Source organism: Canis lupus, chromosome 9 (assembly GCF_048164855.1).
Source record: "Canis lupus baileyi chromosome 9, mCanLup2.hap1, whole genome shotgun sequence".
NCBI lineage: Eukaryota > Metazoa > Chordata > Mammalia > Carnivora > Canidae > Canis > Canis lupus.
In genome coordinates, this window is record NC_132846.1 from 33565598 (window position 1) to 33586086 (window position 20489).

Below are 20489 nucleotides of genomic sequence, written 5' to 3' on the forward strand. Positions count from 1 at the left end.
ATGCTGTGTCCTGTATGACACTATGTGTCCTGTATTACACATAAATTATATGGTTGAATAAAACAAGACAACTGCAGAGGGAACTCAAAATCTCCCACCCAGTTCAGCTTGTCTGTTCAGCCCCATCTATTCTTATTGATGGATTACTTTCAGAAGGTCCAGCACAGCCTGGTCCACAGATCCTTACCCTCAACCTCAGCCACATCCGTGTGGGGGGGAAGACATTCCTGTGTCAGCCCCATTCCAAGCTTAAGTGTGATGGAGAATTAGCCAGATGGAATCTATGACTCAGCCTGCCAGACCTTCCTCTCCAACATCTACTCCACATGGGAACTGACTGGGGCCAAGGACTAGGCATCAGCATCCTAGCTCTATATCAGCTTAGAGCCAAGTAGAAAAAGGGCTGGTAGCCCAACTGAGAGATAGTGTGGCAGATGGAGCCATTTTGTTCCTTAATTAACATAACAGCTGCAAGCAATCTCTCCACTTGCCCCATAATCTTACCAACAACATTGGTAGGTTCTCCATGTGTTTGTTGGCTATGTGTGCTGTGTATTTCCAATAATTGATAACATATGATTTTTGTCCCTAGGCACAGAGCATGCTTTATTCTGCATATTCATTTAAAAAGAATTTTTAAGACTTTGTATATGTCAGATGTTCTGCAGATGCAAAATCATCTTCTGGTATTGAACTATATCCAAGAATTTTTATCTGCCTTTATCATAGCATGGTAAGAAAGATTTATGGAAAGTTTTGGGCTTGGTGGCTTAGAGTTTTCTGGTTTCTTCTAATTTGTTTACTTTTAAAAGGCAAACTGTAAATATTAGTGGTAATTGTGTGCTGAGTGGAGTTGCATTCCTACACCTACCTCAGAAAGATTATACTAATCCAGAGGCCAGAAATCAGCTGAACTTCTAACTAACCAATTCCTGAAGTTTTGAAGGAAAGTTTCTAAGAGTGCTTTGTGGTTTAAATGGCGTATTCCTTTTTTTTTTAATAAATTTTTATTTATTTATGATAGTCACACAATGAGAGAGAGAGAGAGAGAGAGAGAGAGGCAGAGACACGGGCAGAGGGAGAAGCAGGCTCCATGCACCGGGAGCCCGACGTGGGATTCGATCCCGGGTCTCCAGGATCGCGCCCTGGGCCAAAGGCAGGCGCCAAACCGCTGCACCACCCAGGGATCCCTAAATGGTGTATTCCTTCTGAAATTTGATTCTAACTCTTTGAAAAAATGAAAGTATCTATGTGTAACATCATCTGTTATATCATATATAATATATAGAATGCAGATAACTGTTTAAGACAGGTCACCAAATTGTACCTAGCATGTAAGAGGCATTGAGTAAGGACTTGATAAGCTAAAGGCAATATGCCTACACTTAATAGGGTCCGAGTTGATCCTGTGCAGGGGTCTGTGTAGCTAGCGAATGTGGCCAATTACAGCCCACAGAAGCAGATCACCAAAATGGACAGCACTCTACAACATGTTGAAAATGTCTACAAGCATGTGACAATGCTTTTTTCACTTGAGAAATTCTTATAAATCAAGTGAAATCAGCTACGTAAGTATTTCTTGTATGACTTTTACCCTTTCTTCTATAAACTCTAAGCAGGCCAGGACTCAAGTGTCCCACAGCATTCCCCTGTTGGGGTTAGCCAGAGGGGTTGGCTGGCTACAGTGGAATTTGGTCCAGAGAGCCTCTGCAGCATCCTCCTCCAGCCCAAATGTCAGGAAAGCAGAAACAGGCACACTTAGTCTAGGGCCCAGAAAGTGTTCATCTTGCAGCTCAGAGGTTGCTGTAGAAGGTGCCAAGAAGGTGAAAGAGGGGTTTGCAATTGTGGATGGTGGTCTCCAAATATTGAAAAATGAGGAGAGGGGATAGGAGCCTGGGTGTGGATGGTCCCCAGAGGAAATCTCCCTAGCAAGTAGCCATGCAAGACAATTAAAGTTCTATTAATAATAATAACTAACATCCATGGAACTCTTGTCAAGTGTCAAACACTAAACCAATCTCCTAATTCTCATAGCAAAGGGTGAGGTAGATACTGCTAATACCTTCATTCTACATTTATTTTTCACAGAATGATAAAGTCACTTGTCCACAACATACTATTAGGGAGGTTTCAAAATCAGATAATTGGACTCAAACATGGACCTATTAATACTCTGGTAAAGTACCTTTTCATGAATAAGATGATAAGAAAATAGCTCATAAGATCTTACTTTGACAGCATAGCCACAGGTCTCTTCACCACCCCAGACACTTCTAAGCTGTGCCCCAGCACAGGGTCCATCTACAGCTGACCACATCACCTTGAGAAAACCCCAAACCCTCACAAATTGAGGGCAGTCACACCATGATACCCATTCTCCCTGCATGAGCCATTGGATCTCCAGACTGTGTTCCTTCCTGCTCCCTTGTGTGTGTCTCCCTCCAGCCTTTGCACACACCATAGCACCCTTTCCTTCCAGGACTGTCTTTTCTTGCTCTTCACATACAACCAAATCCCCCCTCCTTGAGATCCGTGAAATTTTCCTTGGTCAATGCCAGCCATGACTTCTGGTTTTTCAATCCTGTATGCATCTGTCTACTCGAATATTTACTGGTATGCTCTCAGCATCAAGTTATAAAAAATCCATATTAAATGGGATTTACAGCAAAATGGTTGGTTCATATTCCTGGAAGTCTACATTGGGAGCCAATATTTGGGTTGCTTAGTCCAGGTGCTCAAGCTCTGTTTTTTTGTGATTCTGTTGACTTTGCCCTGCTCTATATGTTGGCTTCATCCTTACTCAAGGAAAGATGGAAATAAAGAGAATCAATTCTGGAAGTGGGAGAGTGAACTCTTTCAGAGTCCTCCAGAAAGCTTCACATTGGTCTTATTTGAGTGGCACACTTGGTCTGGAGCCAACCATCAGTACCAGGGTGGAACTAAACCGTGAAATTATTCTGTGGAATTACCACAGAGGTGTGAATGAGTTGGCATATCATGATATATTCCTCTGCTCACATGCACACTCCACTGTCTCAGCAGATTTACTTACAAATCACAAGTTCAAAAATAAAATTATTAACAATTTCAAGATGGTGATAGCAGAGCATTTAACCAAGCACAGAGCCCTTCTAAGCATGAGGCCCTATGTGCCTGTACAGGTCACATGTCCATGAAACTGGTCCTGGTTGAGTAGTAACCTAAACAAAATCAGGGTTTTGTTAGAAAGGAGGGCATCTAGATTGAATTCCCAATCAACATTACTCAGTTGTCATTATCTTGCCTTGGTAGATGAGGACTTGGATACTCCAAGATGGCATCTATATAGTCATAAAGCCGAAATTCAAACTCAGAGCAGCCTACAAAAACTAATGCTACCCCTAGTCTCAAATTGATAAAGTGTTTCGGGACTGCTCTCTGTCTCCTGAGATCTGTGCTCCAGTGGATTTTCACAGACTAAAAATCTACACTCCTGGGTCCTTGGCCGAAAATAACTGGAATTCTCATGAACACAGACACTTCATAATGGTTTCTAGGGAGAACCGTTTAGTGTGGGTTTATTTATTTAATATGTTATCACTGCTCCTATTGTTAGGAGGTGGGCATAAAAGAAAGATAGATTCAAATATGACATTAAGGGAAGCCAGTAAAAGCCTCTGCTAAGGGGAAATCAGATACGAACTGTTTGAATTGTTTATCTCATTTTTGAAACACGCTCACTTTTTAAATGCTTGGGCCTTAAATCTGGAGGTTCTGCTTCTCCTTCTCTATGCTCATGAGTTTCTAGGCACACTGCTGTAGGGGTATATTTCTGAGAATGACACTCAAGTACCGGGAAGGAAATGATGAATGAGTAGACATTATTTTGGCAATGCGGTTTTCAGACAGGGGCTGCAAGAGAATATATTTTCGGGTGCTTCTGTTGGTATTTAACTTGGAGACTGTATATACAGTAAATCAGGAAGGCCGATAATACAGTGCAGAGGGGCATGTTTTATGTATGGTTCTGACGGCATCCAATGGCTGCCTCAGTGGGAGGGGTGTGGATTTATGGTCGCACACTTGCAGGTGGTGGCAGCTAATATGTGGCACGGCTCTCTGTCTACGTCTGGGAGTATTTATTTTGTGGTTCATCCTGAGGTAAAGGAAAAGTGTAAGGCAAACTATGGACTTTTGGACTCAAGAAATGCAACTAATGTGAAGATTGCATAGCTTTCCAAGGATGGAGAGAGTGCTTATATACAACACACTTGTTCATAGGTCTTTCCAAGGCTGTTTCTTGCGGCAGTAGCACACAGCAGGGGTAGGGGTTTTTTTGGACTCTCTGATAGTTCACTCATTTTATCCATAGGTCAGGGCTGTCTTATCACCAGACACAGTGGCTGGGGCCCATGACACTTTTAGGGGCCCACTGAAATGTTTTAATTTTAATTTCTTTTAAAATCTGAAGAAAAAAATAAATGTAATAGGAATGCATGTATCATGATGGATCCAGCATAGATTATACTTGTCTTTATACCAATGAGGTTGTCAAATATTTTTAAGGTTTTTTTTTTTTTTTTTTTTTTTTTTTTTTCAATACAGGAAGGAGTCCATAAGGATCAAATGGCCTCAGGCCCATGAAAGTCATAATGTGTCTCTGTGATCAAGGTAACACTTTTTCCCTCTTTCCAGGCAAGCACCAGAGAAGGCCCATGCATCTGGTATTTTGTGAGGGTGAGCTGTTCCTGGTCTGGAACAGTCTCTCAAAAACCTCAGGGTGGGATTGGGGCATTTATACACTGGGACCCTTAGCCCAGCAGGAAGGTTCCCACAACCTTGCCTCTGTTTGCATGCCACCTTACCCGTAACCAGGCTCAATAGTTTTCAGATGATTTTGGGGGGCATCCCTCCAATTTAGCAGTTTCCTGGGCTTTGGGGAACAAAGTTCCACAAATAGGGTAGAGCGGGGAGTGGAGAGGATGGGCTCCATACACGCTGAATTTATTTCCTCACAGTCCTGGTGGCAAGAAGTCCACAGCAAGGAGCCAGCAGGGTCAGTTCTTCCTGAAGGTCATGATGAAAACTCTCTTTGATTCCTCTCTTCTAGCTCCTGATGGCTTGCTGGCAATCTCTGGTGGCCCTTGATTATAAAAGATGACCCTCATAGGGTAACCTCTGCCGTTGCCTTCACATGGTCTCCTCTCTGGGGGCATCATGCTTGTGTCCAAATTTTCCTTTTGTAGAAGGACAATAGTCATTGGATCAGGAACTCACCCTACTCCTCTATGACTTGTCTTGACTAATTATATCCACCATGACCCTGTTCCCCAAGAAGGCCACATTCTGGGCTGCTGGAAATTGGAATTCCAGTATGTGGATTTTGAGGGGAAATAATTGAGCCCATAGCAGCAGTTCACACTGACCTGTGTCTCAGTATGGGCCTTGAGTGAAAGCCTCTTCTGCCTGAAATCCCACAAAAGCAGCTCAGTAGGAGTCACCTGCAAATCTTTCATTTTACCTTCTCCCAACTTCCATCTCAAGACTGGTGTGTGCACCCTCACATCCAGGAGTGTAATCAGGGACTCTTGTGCTTTGTGTCAGCTGAGGATTAAGGGAAAATGAGAGGGGGTCTCCAACATACTCCTCTCCCCCAAAACCTGCTTTTCTGCAAGAAGAAGATGGTAGAGTGAGCCACAGAGATAAGGTGAGACAGGAGGTCACCAGACATGAGCACAGAGCAGGAGGGGGAAGACAGGACCAGGGCCAATGAGCTTTATCTGATGGTCTCTGTGTCAGAGGGGAGGATCCATTGCAGGCAGGGTCCGGAACATAGATGCTGAGTCTGAAAGGCGGGGGGTGGCTGAGGGGTTTGGAGGACTGGCATCGAGCCCGGGCTGCGTAGGAAGCATTGAATAGTTCAGCAAAGCAGCTGTGGGCATTAGACATTTTCCTTCATCAGCAGTGCAAGCCCCCAAGACTCAAGTCATCTTTGCACAAATATCACACTGTGCAGGAGTGGGCGAGGTGGAAAAAGAATAGACTCAGGAGTTACACGGACCTGCATGTAAATGCCAAATTCTGAGTCTGTTTGGCTTTAGGCAAATTGCTTTACCTTTCTGGCTGCGAGTTCCAATACCTGTAAAATGGGGATAACAGCAACAATAACAGGTTGTTTGGGAGACTAGGTATGGCTCTATGAAGCACCTCATAGAGTCCGGGAACATGATAGGTGCTCAAGAGTCACAGGGATGAGACAATCTTGTACTGACAAAATGCCAGCATCATTGAGACAGGTTCTGTGCATGAAGTTGAAACCACAGCTTAAACTTCCAGGGCTGGTTCTTTAGTTCTGGGCTGAAAGTACACACACCAGGTCTGAGTATTGTCTCTGGGCTACAATTGCTTTAAAACAAGTGAATAAAAAAAAGAATTAAAAAAAAAAAAAAAACAAGTGAATATAGGAAAAGGGAACCCTGGGGATCCCTGGGTGGCTCAGTGGTTTAGCGCCTGCCTTCGGCCCAGGGTGTGATCTTGGAGTCCCTGGATTGAGTCCCATGTCAGGCTTCTGTATGGAGCCTGCTTCTCCCTCTGCCTGTGTCTCTGCCAATCTCTCTCTCTCTCTCTCTCTCTCTCTCATGAATAAATAAATAAAATTAAAAAAAAAAAAAAAGAAAGAAAAGAAAAGGGAACCAGGATTGCACTGGACAGTGCATTCATTATTGACGGTTAGTGCCCAGGCACCTTGACTTGTGCTGTGCCTTCCTTCAAAAGTGAGTGAAAAAGATGGGGCGCCTGGGTGGCTCAGTCACTGAAGTGTCTGGCTGTTGATTTCAGCTCAGGCTGTGATCTCAGGGTGGCGGGATCAAGCCCTATGTCAGGCTCTGCCCTGGGCATGGAGTCTGCTTAAGATTCTCCCTCTCCCTCTGTCCCTCCCCCCACCTCTCTCTCTTTCTCCCCCTCTCTAAAACAACAACAAAAAAGTGAGTGAAAAAGAAATTATAATAATAAACCTTTATATGGTGTTTAATGATTGTCATGTCTTGTTCTTTATATAATCCCTGTAACAACCTTGTAGAGTGAGTGCTAATGTTATATTCTCATTTTTGCAGATGAGAACAGTTAAAGCACAAGAACACAGAGGCAAAGTCTGGTTATAGAGTACTTGGTCAGAGCCACTACACTCTATTTCCTCATAACCTGTACTCCCTCTCCACTGTGAGTCTACTGAAGCAGGGTGCATGTGTCTGTGTGTTGGGTGTCAGAGGGCACTGGCAAGAAGGCAAGGGTGAGTAATTTCATTTCAGCTGTTCTGCTTTTTGTAGAACTTGTCCCTTGAAGGATATCAGTACAGGAAATGAATAAAGAGGGGTTTCAAAACAAAATTGAGACCAAGATAGCTCGAGTCTTGTGCATGTTTGATAGATAAGCCCTCAGAGTAATAAGTTTGTTGGTAACAGACTTCTCTGCCTGGAATATAAAGTGCTCCGGCACTTACAAATAATAGCGATGCAACTCATTTTGTGAACTATATTGTGGCCATCTGCTCAAATACCTCCCTTCTTTTTCCTATGTTATAATGGCATGTCAACTCTATGGGCCATTATGTAACCATTAAAAGTGGTGATTTGTAGGGGTGCCTGGGTGGTTTAGTCAGTCGAATTTGGCTTTGGTCACAATCTCAGGATGGTGAGACCAAGTCCCGCATCCAGCTCCACACTGGATGTAGAGCCTGCTTACCATTCTCTTTCCCTCTCCTTCCCTCTGCTCCCTCCCCTGCTCATGCATGCGCACTCTCTTTCTCCAAGTGTGGGGGGGGGGGGAACTTGTAACCTTTCAAAGGTAAAATGTATAATAGTATGGAAAATGTTCACAATATAACATTGAGCAAAATAGTTGCATGTAAAATATGTATACATGAGGACAAGAACCCAAAGGATTTGGAAAAGGAAAATTGTTTCCCCAAGTTGCAGACTTATTAAAAAAGTTTCAGTTACTTCTAAAAAATGCAAATAAAGCAAGATGTTTACCTTGTGCCATCAATTGCAAGCATAATACATACATATAGACTCATAGATTTGTGGAGCTGGCAAGATCTCTAAGATTGATAAAAATAGCTGTTAAAATGGCAGAGATTATACTGGATGCTGGAAAACTTATTATAGGATAAGTAATGTGCTCTCCTTATCCTGTTTGAAATTTCTAAGTGGTTGGAGAACTTGAGAGGAAGGAGGAGATGAAGATAAAGAGATGATCTTTTCCTTTAAAATGTTATCTCACACTAGGTACCGAGAAGAAATGAGCAGCCTCAAATCCTTTGAGGAAGGAAGCAGAACATAAATAACAAATAAAATATGGACTAAATGAAATATTACTTAAGAAATCTCCCCAGATACATTTTTTGATGAACCTGAAATCTTTTAGGTATTTTTAGTTCTTCATTTTCTTCACTAACTTAAAGTCTTATTTGCCCTTGTTGCTTTTTTCCTACCTTTAGTTTATTCACTGAATGATTTGCTGTCAGCTTTGGGCACTCGAGGTTTCCTGGAGTGAAATGAATTTTTTATAATTCAGCTCTTTTATTAACATGGGTTTTTAAAGGTGGATATTGCAAATAAAAAGAGTATTTTTTTAAGTGCAATGCCATTTTGCACCTGTTCTTCATTTGCTCTGTTGGTCTGGGTCAGCTGAGATTCCAATGCATCTTCAGTATTGATGCATCAAAGAACTTGAAGAAACTAATCAACTGCCTTCATCCCGTAGAAAGTATAGGTCATTAACACAAGCTAATTTTCCCCATTTCAAAATGTTATAACATAGAAAAGGAAATGAAAATGAAATGACTTAGGGATGCTTGGGTGGCTCAGTGATTGAGCGTCTGCCTTTGGCTCAGGGCATGATGCGGGGTCCTGGGATCAAGTGCTGTATCAGGTTCCCCACAGGGAGCCTACCTCTTCCTCTGCCTATGTCTCTGGCTTCTCTCTGTGTGTCTCTCATGAATAAATAAATAAAAATCTTTAAAAAAAGAAAGAAGGGCGATCCTGGTGGCGCAGTGGCTTAGCGCTGCCTGCAGCCTGAGGTGTGATCCTGGAGACCCGGGATCGAGTTCCATGTCGAGCTCCCTGCATGGAGCCTGCTTCTCCCTCTGCCTGTGTCTCTGCCTCTCTTTCTCTCTGTGTCTCTCATGAATAAATAAATAAAATCTTAAAAAAAAAAAGAACCCAGGAGTTCTGTTTACCAGCCTACTCCTTTAAAAATAAAAAAATAAAAAAAGTTTTAAAAAGAAAGAAAATGAAATGACTTAGAGTAAGTCCAGTCAGTCCAAGACTAATTTCCATGTAAGGTAATCTCTTAGGCTAGGTTAGAACTGGACAAATTAATTGTCTTTCAATTCTTAGAGGTCAAATCCAGCATATTCCTGATGATTCCTGTGGCCAAAATCCCTGGAACCAGTGATGGGTTTCCCAATTCTCCTTAAAGACTTTGATACTAAGGAGATCCCTTGAGAAATCAGTGTAAATGATGTGTGACACTAGAGAGAAAAAGCAATGAACTTGGAACAGACAGACTTGCTAAGAAGGTCCAAAATGAACGCAGCATTCCTAAATAAAAATATTCCTGAATACTGGGATCAAGGAGCAGGTCCCAGGGGAGAAGAAAAAAAGGATTTTGAAAATGTGTTGGAGTTTCCACTAGTATAGCCATCAGTTTGACAATGACTAGGCTTGTCCCTAGTTGACTTATGCTGTCGCTCCTGTCCTCAAGGTGCCTTTGGGGGAGTGTGTCTACCAGTGTCCGCATCACCTGGAGTCCTGCCACAAATGCAGAGAGACTGTGAGTGGATTTTTGTCTGCCTGTTCACTTGTATTTCCCTCATGTCTTTAACAGGGCCCAGCACACATAATTGCTGGATGAATTAATTTCTCCAGCCCAATCCAAAATCACTGAATTAAACTCTCTGGAGGCAGGTCCCACCAATCTGCATTTTAATAGGATCTCCAGGTGGTTCTTAGGCACAGTGAAGTGTGAGAACCATTCCTCTACTGGGCATTGATGATGACCAGTACACTATTAGGCTGAGTGGTTCCCCTGAATACACCACAAAAAAATCTAGAAGATTAAGATAAAGGAATAGCCATTCCTTGGTTTCTACTATGGCAACAACTATTCCCGGACATTGTAGAAAACATTTGCACCCATTATCTCTGAGTGTTTGAGTGTTCGGTTAGACAGTTACTCTTGTCCCCATTTTACAAGGGGGGAAACCTGAACGCGTGCCAGGCCAAATAATGAACAAACTAGGAATCAAAACTGGCTCCACCAGACGGAGGTTAGGAAATTCTTCTAGTTGCTTGGGCAAAAGGCCCCACATAAATCCCCTGCATTATTATTCCCAACACTTTGCACAGTATTAGATCACTTTCCTATAATCACTCCATTCTCTTTTATGAGGCTTGAGGTTTAATTGGAGTTTCCAATAAGAGATTTTATGTGTTTAATGGATTTTAGTGTAATAATCAAGGGTCTGGAATGCTAGTCAGAAAGCTAGCTGACTTTTAATGAAGCTGCACTTGGGGAAGCAGATTTTTAAAAAGACATCACAAGTCTACACTGTAGAAGCAGATATGCAAATATTTAGGGGAAAAATATGTAAGGTGTCTAGTTACTTCTAAAACCTCGGATGCTGACAGGCATGTGTATTCCAACATCCAATGCTAGAATAATGTAACTCATGTTAGAAATTTGAATTTGGGATCTTCCAGCACAATTGTTAGGAAGGACTCAGGGGGGTAGCAATGGGATGTTTAGACAGTTTCACCCATCTGGCACCCCCAAAAGCCCTGGGACTAGGCTCACTTTCCTTTCCCCAGCGCTCCCTCCTGACCCCCACTGGCCCCTGCCCCATGCAGAACAGAAGGTGGGATTTCCAGCTTCCCTTATTGCACCCCTTCTTTGCAGTCCCCAAAACATGCACCCGCTCATTTCCTTTTATTTACTTAAGGCTTTACTTCTCATCTGGGCACCACAAGAAAAATGAGATTAACAAAAAGAACAAGAAATGAGGAAGTTAAATATTATGGGAAATCTTATATTTATAGCTACATCAGAGCTTTTTTCCCAGGAAATTTTATGGCACATTGCTAGCTAGGCATTTCCTTACATTCCCAGCACTCTTGGGACTATTTTAAATACCAGACGAGCACTCTTACCACAGAGAAATATTAAGTTTAATATACTCAGAATACTATATAGTCCATATCTCAAACCCTAAGTGCTTGGTCTACACATAGAAACCAACAATTCATAAGTGACCTCACCCACAACCAATGACTTTTTGACTTTCCTGAGGTGGGACTGTGACACAATGATCCACTTTGCTTCTCCTTCCAAGCCACATAGCTTTTGGTCCTGGAACTTCTCTGATTCTCTGTACCTTTTACTAAAATGTAAATGATGCCAACCACCCTATTTATATACCCATTTTTCTAGACTTTGTGATCAGTGGTTCTCAAACTCGAATGTGCACGAAAGACACCTAAAGTACGCATAAAGAATTTGGCTTCTCAGTCCCCAATTTCACAAATTAATTCCATAAACCACAGTGGGGCCCAGAAACTGGAATCTGCATTTGTAAAAGTTCCGAGGTGATTCTGAAGAGTGTTCATGGAGCAGCAGAATGCTAGATCCTGCTTGGAGAAGCTCAGTGCCCTTTCCTACCTTGGTTGGACACTTGGACCACAGCTACCACCTTGCAAAACATGAATGAGTCACTGGGTCACTCCCTGGTGCCCTTTTCATTCCATGGCTACTCAAGTTCCTTTGGGTAGAGTTTTGGGCTTGTAGATGAAGAATTCTTCCTTGCGTATGATCTCCAAAACTTCCTTTCTGTCAGCTGCAGGACACCCTGTATTAATAAGGAGCATTAATTAAGCTCTTCAGGGGCACCTGAGTGGCTCAGTTGGTTGGGCGTCAGCCTTTGGCTCAGGTCATAATCCTGGAGTCTCATCTGTTTCTCCCCCTCCCTCTGCCTTGTGTGCTCATTCTCTCTCGTGTGCTCATTCTCTCTCTCTTAAATAATAAAATCTTTAAAAAATAAATAAATAAAGCTCTTCACCTATCCTGGAAGGCCTCAGTTGTTTCAATAGGTTGTTGTTTAACTTGCCAGCCATATTGGCTCACAATTTCAGGTTATGGGACTCAGTTTCTTCCTAACCTGTTGTTCTAGTGGTTCTCAAATTTGGATAGACCCCCAAATCATCTGCATAGCCTGTTAAAATAGGGTGCCAAGCTTAATCCAAGCCTACAGAGTCTATGGTGTCTATGCCAGAGACTCTGTGATTCTTTAATTGATAAACTCTACTAGGGGTTCAGGTGCCACTGACACTGAGAATCATTGCATTAACCAGTTAGTCTCAAATGTCAAATGTATCAGGATCACCTGGAGGACTCATTTAAGCAAATCACTGGGTCCTATCTTCCAAGCTCTGGTTTAGTAGATCTGGGTGCAGCCCGAGAATTGGGATTTCTCTCAAGTTCACCAGTGATTCTAGTATTTATGGTCCAGGATCCACATTTAAAGAATCACTAAGTGACTATCTGGGCTGAGTCATATTCAGAGCCATGTGGCACCATTATCTCAAATATCTGGTGGCCGTAAAACAGCTTATCTAGACAAATACTTCCACTGAAACCCATGAATTTTTACATCCAGCCTAAGAGGGCATTTTGTTCTCAGATCCCCAGCAGAGTACCAGAGGTGGTTGAAGGTATCATTTCTCTAGGTTCTTTGTGGTGTCTCCATAACTCATCTTGGCTATGGCAATAACAGACTCAAGTGGAGTGTTAGCCCTCACCTTTGCTAACTCTACTATGTTGTCCAGTTCAGGCTCAGCCCTTTAGTCAATCCTTGGTCACTCAAGACACTTCCTCAAAAACGGAACCCTTCCTCCCATTCCCTTCTTCCCTTCCCTCCAACACTCAATAGAGTTGCAAAAGGCATTGTTTGGTAAGGCTGACTTTACAGGTTGTCTCATAGGAAGATGGAGATGACATCACACAGTGCTCAGAAATCACATTAAAATCTCCACCTTAGCTCTCTCCTTCTCCCATCTGTCCTCCCCATCCTTCACCAGTCTTTTCTGTCTCTTTCTTCCTCTTACTATGTACGATAAACAGGTAACCTCGGTGCCAAGGTGCCTCCCCCCGCCTGAGTCAATCCAACAACTCTATCTTCCCTCAGTAACGAAGAGCTCTTCTTTAGGAGCCTTTCTCTTTAGAAGTCAGGAGGAGATTGTTAAAAATCTCTCTCTGTCCCCGCCTCCACCCTACCCTGCCACAGAGAACTGAGACAATTGAGGGGAATCACAACAAAAGTTAGAGTGGTGAACAGAGGCCACTGATAGAGAGTACTCACAAAGCTCAAATTGCCAAGGACAGAAGTGGCACCTGTCGACTGGGGGCCTTTTGTGTGACTCTTGCTCTGGCCCCATTTTGGAAGTTATTTTCCCGCTCCAAGCACAGCAAGGATCTCTAAGACCACTGGAGACTGAATGTAGAAGGCTGTTCAGGTGGGCTGTCTCCCTGAACCAGACTTCATAAGCAGTTATTCCGTAAGTCGTCTCTCTCCTGCCCTTGTGGAATTTCTCTGTCCTTGAGGACCTTCAATGATCTAAAACTCAGAAGGACCTAAAACTGTTGAGAAGTATTGAAAAGAAAAAAAAGAAAATATATTAAACCTAGCAGCTAAAATACGCACTTTCGATGTTTTGCATGGGCTTAAAGTTATTCAAGCTAGCATACGATGGTCACCAACCGAACTATTAATGTGATCGTGCACACAGCCACTCTCCTTCCCCTGTCCCTTTAGTTGTTAAAGGCGTCCAGCTGCAGAGTCTCACTCCTTGTGGGCCAGTGCCATTGTAGACTTGGAGTTGTATCTTCCCTATTTGCTCTGCCCTATTTTATAGACATCAGTGGTCTTTAAATTTACTAATGAAGATGAATGCAAGTTTCAGTGAGATTGCCATCACTGGCTGATTATTTATCAATATGTTTCAAGCAGGGATTGATTCCAAGATCACAAAGAAAGCAGAAATATAGACATATGGTTGAAATTCATCTTTAAATTCTAATAACTCTGACTAAAGACTTTACTGCTATGTCCATTCCCCTGCTGGGTAAGTGAAATACTTTCTCACAGTGGGAAATGTTTCCCACTAAGGTTAACTTTCTTTTTTCTCGTCTCCTAGAAGTGTTAACCAGCTGGACCTCTGTTTAACAACTTCTGTGAAGTATTGTGCTCTGAAAGCCTGCTTGATGGATGGAGCTGTCAGCATATCCTCAATCCAGAGATGAGGAGGACACTGCCTGCCTATCACCTCTATAAATCAGATGAATAAAAATTAGTCACAAGCTAGGCCCAGGGATGCTGTCTCATTTTAGTATTCTTCATAGATCATAATCTTTGAAATGCGCTCAGGGAAAAAAATTACTTTAACGTTGCTTTGCTTTAAAGAATTAGCATTGATTTACCCTATGGGAGAACTGCTCATGAGCAGGACATGGGAAAATCCGTACTATACGCACAGAAGTGCCCTCTGCTCTGTGGAATAATATCTGTCAGGGGTGTTGGAGGTCCGATCTGAAGTGCAGCAAGGGAGATATGAGAGGAAGTATCAACACCAGAGGGCAACTGGGCAGAGTGGGCGGGGCAGAGGTGAGAGGTCAAAAAGAGACAACAAAGGGTGCCCAGGAAAGAAGGAAGCCCTTCCTTGTCCATCAGAGATAATTACTTCCACAGTTCCTAGCATATTTCTTTACACATCTGCCTACTTGCTTCCATGTCAATTTTGGTGGACTCTGAATCCCTTGATAGCAGATCTGAGACCTGTTCATCTCTGTGGTCCCAGGTCCCCTGTCCTGAGGCCCTGTAAGGCACTTGGTATGGGATCAATGTAGAAATAAATGGGTTCAGGTACTTTAACAAAATAATTATGGTAAGTCTGGATGAGAAAAGAACTCCACAGCCCAGCGGAAATACATAGAAAACATTATCCAGATTATGAATATGTAAAAAGGAATTACGAGGTGTAAACTGCACCAATAAATATGGACTCTCATACTTCTCAGCTGAAAAAACAAAATCTATACATTGCAAACAGATGCTGTGAGTGTATATATCAAGTTCTTCAATGGGCAAGAAAGTATCAATCTACGTTTTTCTAGGTCATCACACTTACTACTTTGATCTGCTTCAAGCTGGCATTTGTGGAATTGGTATTCTTTCCCATTTCCCAAGGAAGGGACATGATGGCCATTGTCCCTTCCTTGGGACTTGGGGCAGTTTTAAGCCAACTGTGATGTGGCTTCTAGTTCTGCCTGGTCCTACTATGTTCATATTACTTAACACTTTAGGGTCTCAGCTTCTCCATCTGTAAAATGTAAATGGCAAGACGTGTGCCTTGGCTGCTAAGCAAGACTTGAATAAAAAGTAAAATGTTGTCAGGGAAGTCTGGAAGGCATTTACATGGCACAGGGGTAAAAATAGCCAAAAGGCAGATAAATGCAGTCAAATATTTTGTCATTTGTGTTGCCTTAAAATTTTCACTACTCTTCATGAAAATGGAAAGATGTCCTTTTACAGGGTGACAGCTGCTGTTGGTTGCAGGAAGCTGCTGTCTGCTACTGATAAACAAATGACAACTTGCCCTGAATGGATCCATAGACAGCCTGAAGCTGATTTGTGATTAATTTTTTTGCTGGTTTATTTATTTTATTTAGACCACTGAAAAAGGTTTGGCTGGAGCGCATATATTTCCCTCTTGACCAAATCCTTTTGGTGTTTTGAAAACTTTCCAAGTGAGAAAATGAACCCTTTTACCAGCTAGAGTCAGATGCTCAAAACACAAGATAAAAATAGCTGCTTGGGAAGCCTACCGCACTGCCTTGCTCTGCCCCCAGGATGGTTAACCCCTCAGAGGGCCTTGCCTTGCAATGAGCTATCTCCCCTGGCTTTTACTAGAGCTAGTCCTTCTCACTTTTCATTTGGGATGTCCTTGTTATGACCCATGCAAAGTTGCTATGATTATGGGAAAGAAAGTTGGGTGTGATCCAAATGACAAAGTGCTCTTTCCAAACCATCTGTGTTGAGGTGTTTTCCTCATTGAAAGGATCAATTCTGGGATTTAACTCTCCCTATTTCTAATAGTAGCTTGTGCATTTGCTTCTCTTTCCTGGGCAATTTAGTAAATCTGATTAATCAATATGCCATTTGTAATAACAACAAAGATAACATTGTTGATATTAAAAGCTAACATTCAATGAATAGAGGCCAGCCACTTTACATGAATATGTAAATATCATTCCATTTAATCCTCATAACAAATTCATGAAATAGATGCTATTAATAGTCCCCTCCCTACCTATACAGATAGGGAAAATGAAGCTCAGAGAAGCAGTGTGACTGCTCCCAAATCCCATGGCTTGAAAATGGCAGGCAAGAATTTAAACACGGGGCTGTCTTTCCAGAATCTAAGTCCTTAGCCAGTGCGCCATGCCAACCAAGTGGTGTCAGGCATGGCATCCCTCAGGGCCATCAGGACTGCAATTCTGGATCTTGATCACTCCCAACATAACCTATTAATGTTATGATTTCAAATAAATTATTTGAAGGTGAAGCTTGATTAAATGTGAAGCCTTAACTGCATGATGCAGTCAGGAAGTACGAAGTTCAGGTAGCTAAACATCTAGCACCCAGGCTTCCTGGAGAGCCACAACTCCTTACTGGCTTTGAAAAGGGACACACAGGGGGGATCCCTGGGTGGCGCAGCGGTTTGGTGCCTGCCTTTGGCCCAGGGCGTGATCCTGGAGACCCGGGATCGAATCCCACATCGGGATCCCTGCATGGAGCCCACTTCTCCCTCTGCCTGTGTCTCTGCCTCTCTCTCTCTCTGTGACTATCGTGAATAAATAAATAAATAAAAATCTTAAAAAAAAAAAAAAGAAGGAAAAGGGACACACATTAAGATGAATATGGTCCTGGGAGTCAGCATGGCTGGCTTTATTCTTACTTGTTCTGAAATTTGCTATGCATTTTGGATTCTCATTCAATATCTCTGGGGCTATATTTTATTTTTCTTGAAGTTGAGGGTTGGGGGTAAGTGTGGGTTAATCAAGCAGCCCAGCTGGCAGGAAATTTACAATTCAGTAGAGGGATTAAAGTGCCTTAATCCTGTGATGGGACACAAGTTCACAGTCAACTAAGATTCAGGATGCTTTTTCTCAGATAGCACTCAGTCTAGTCTTTGCTTGTTTGAAGGGAGACATCAAAGCTAAAAGGATAAGGCTACCTTTGGAAGATCTAGAAAGACTGGAAATCATTTACAAATCAGGCCACCCAAGGTTGAAGGCAAGAGCTGGTTTTACTTGGATGGTGGTGGATGAGAGTTCATGAAAAGGTGGCCCGCCCTTCCTCCAACTTGAGAAACCAGTGAGCTGTGGAGCAGGTACCAGTGATTGGTGTGCAGACTGCAGAAGTGGCATAGTGACTTTATCAGTCTTTGGGGATCATTCCTTCTGTCAGTGTAATCCTTGAGAAAGGTAGGTGTCTTTCAGGGTCCCACAAAGAAAACTCAAACCATTGGGTTCATCTAAACAGTCTTATCTAAATTTAAAAGTAAAAAATAGAAAACAAGTATTTGGCTGGTTATCAAATAAATACTAACATTAGTGCTCGCTTCGGCAGCACATATACTAAAATTGGAACGATACAGAGAAGATTAGCATGGCCCCTGCGCAAGGATGACACGCAAATAAATACTAACATTATAAAAAATAAATTCACAGGGTACTGAAGGTTATAGTAAGGGAGTCTGACAACTTTCATTCCATTCTCTTTCTTGGTCAATCCAAGATGGCAGTGTTTCTGGTGATTTAAAATTCTCTAAAATCTTAAACTCTGGGAAGTTTTCTTGTATTGTTTTAAAATATAACTATCCCTCTAATTTTCTACTTTATCTTTCTTAAAGTCTTCTGAGTGGAATGTTGGAGTTCCTACATTAATCTGTAATGTTTATTGTTTATTCTCATCTTTTGCATTTCTCTGTGTAATGATTGTCTTCCAAGTGATATCTTTCCAAACCTTCTAAGAAGTAATTTTAGTTTAGTAATTATACTTTAAATTTCTAAGACTATTTCTTGTTCTATCATTATTCCTTTTTAATAGCAGCATATTCTTGATTTATGGATGCAAAATTCCCTCAGCACTACAAGCATACTTTTTTGAATTTTCAAAAGGTACAGTGTTTGTTTGATTCATTGGTAATAATTTGGACCCTTTGGTAGAGGACAAGAGAATAAATTTTGCCAGGAGAGGGTATGTCATGAAGTAAAGGGAGTTGGGGGACTGGGAATTGGGGAAAGCTTGAGTAAGGCCAGGGTCAGGAACAAATGAGATGGCTTTGAGATAGGGCCTTGAACATCTAGGAGTTGATGTTAGAAAAGTTGTCTAAGAAGGGAGAGATACTGCCAGTAGAGAAAAATTATGTTATAAGTGGCATTTTATATCCAGGGGTTGCCTCAATTTCAATGATGTATCAGTACAAATATAAACAGCCATATAAATACTGAGTACTTTCTGTGTTCCAAGCACTGTACTGAGTGCTTTATACATATTATCTCATATAATCCTTATAACAAGCCAAGGAGGTAGGTGTGCTTGGGATGGCCTATTGACATTTAATATCACTGACATCTCTTTCTATGTACCATCCTATATCACTGGTTTAGGAAACCTAAAGACTACATTTCTTGGATTCCCTTGAAGCTAAGGTTCAACAAGTGATGAGGAGCGATGGCTCAAGAATTGGTAGGAGGGGTGACTATTTGCCTGCTTTCGTTGGTGCTAGCAAAAAAAGTCAGATGGATATGTCTGCCACAGAAAATTCCACATTTCAGTGTCTGGTCACCAGGTTTACGGGAAAAAGAAGCAGCAGTGGCTGCAGCACACATCTTCATGGCCTCTGGACTTCAGCAAGGGTGGTATGCTCTGGAAGTCTATGGTCCATTGGTGTCTCCCCAGACTTCTGCTGCACCAGTCCATTCTATGATATTGTGAACACTATTTTCCTGTATTAGATCTATTTCTGCTTAAAATACCTAGAATGTCTTTCTGCATTAAACTCATATACACTATTACCATTTCCACTTTCTAGATGAAGCAAATGAAGCTCATAAAAATTAAGTAACACACCAAAGGTTACCCAACTATTAAGTGGTAGTGCTGGATTTGAACTTAGGGTATCAGACTCCAAGGCCTATGTGCTTAATCACTACATCTTATTGTCTTTTGTTCTCCATCTGAAATTAGCCCAAACTAAGGTAGACTGTTCAGTTCTTAATATTCAAAGGTAATCCTAAGACTGGTCCACCATCAATAGAATATATGTTTTCAAGATGAATGGGTCAGAACTATGGTTACTGGTTTTACCAAGGTCAAACTTTTGCCCTGATCTCATTAATCAATGTACTCTCTGAATGAGGTAACTCAAATTCCTCAAATCACTCTTACAGCTCTGAGTTTTCTAGATCTTAAAAAGTAAGTTTAGTTAACTTTGTATGATCTATGCAGGGAGGTAAATGGGAGCCTCCAGATTTTTCTGAAAATTGAAATAATGGGAATGCTCCTGATTCTGAAAATAGGAAACTTCTAAAATTTTCATATTTCCATAACCCACCCTCACTGATAACTTTATTAAAATATGAGTAAAAGTGAAATATCCCCGAGGCGAGCCAATGATGAAGAAGATATGTTTTGAGAATTTATACTTTCCAGGTCAGTAACAGTTTATTACTATACAGATATTTGTCATTTTGTGAGAAATGGTGGCTATTATACATTTGTTTGACTCAAGTATAACAGCAGCTAGGTTATCTACCATAATTAAAAGGAATTTCAGTCCATCAAATAAGCTCAGCTCCCTCCTGTGATTCTTTAGTCTTGTGGAGAAGAGAGTGCTGGAAGTTTGTGCAAATAGGCATCTCATTTTAGATGGAAATACTTTGCTCCTGGAGTAATGCACTCATGATTCTGTGTACATTTGTGCTGCTGAGCTCAGGAAAGCCTAGGGATTACCTAGCTGGTGCTCTTAAGCCATGCATCCATTGTTCTAAGCACACACTAAAATCACAGACATTCCAATTCAGATTGCAAGGAGCAAGGTAAAACCATTGTAATTGAGATGTGCACTAAAGTCTGATGTAGCAGAAATCACTAATGGGTATGATGGAAGATACCTGAAGAGTTCTGGTTGTTTTCAAGCACTTAAACTATTAATCTAGTCTGGATGGACTGAGAGCACCCAAGATCTAATTGAAAATGGTTGGGATTAGGGACACCATGTGGTATCACATGGGGACCTGTGTTGATTCATACAATGGAGGAAGGAGGGAGAGTGAGATTCATGTAGGATAAGAGGGTTAGAATAATACACTCAATTAGGTACTTTATAAAA

At 41.8% G+C, this 20489-nt stretch overlaps 1 long non-coding RNA gene and 1 other non-coding gene across 2 annotated transcripts; both read left to right on the forward strand.

The window, feature by feature from the left end:
• Positions 1–4579: 4579 nt before the first annotated feature.
• On the forward strand, positions 4580–14449 carry LOC140639401 (uncharacterized). Its single transcript, XR_012036134.1, has 5 exons — positions 4580–4650; positions 7092–7267; positions 8265–8403; positions 9745–9813; positions 14229–14449. It is a non-coding gene; the product is annotated as an uncharacterized lncRNA (long non-coding RNA).
• Positions 14450–17706: 3257 nt separating this feature from the next.
• LOC140640679 (U6 spliceosomal RNA) lies at positions 17707–17814 on the forward strand. The gene has a single exon (XR_012037323.1). It is a non-coding gene; the product is annotated as a U6 spliceosomal RNA (small nuclear RNA).
• The last annotated feature ends 2675 nt before the right edge of the window (positions 17815–20489 follow it).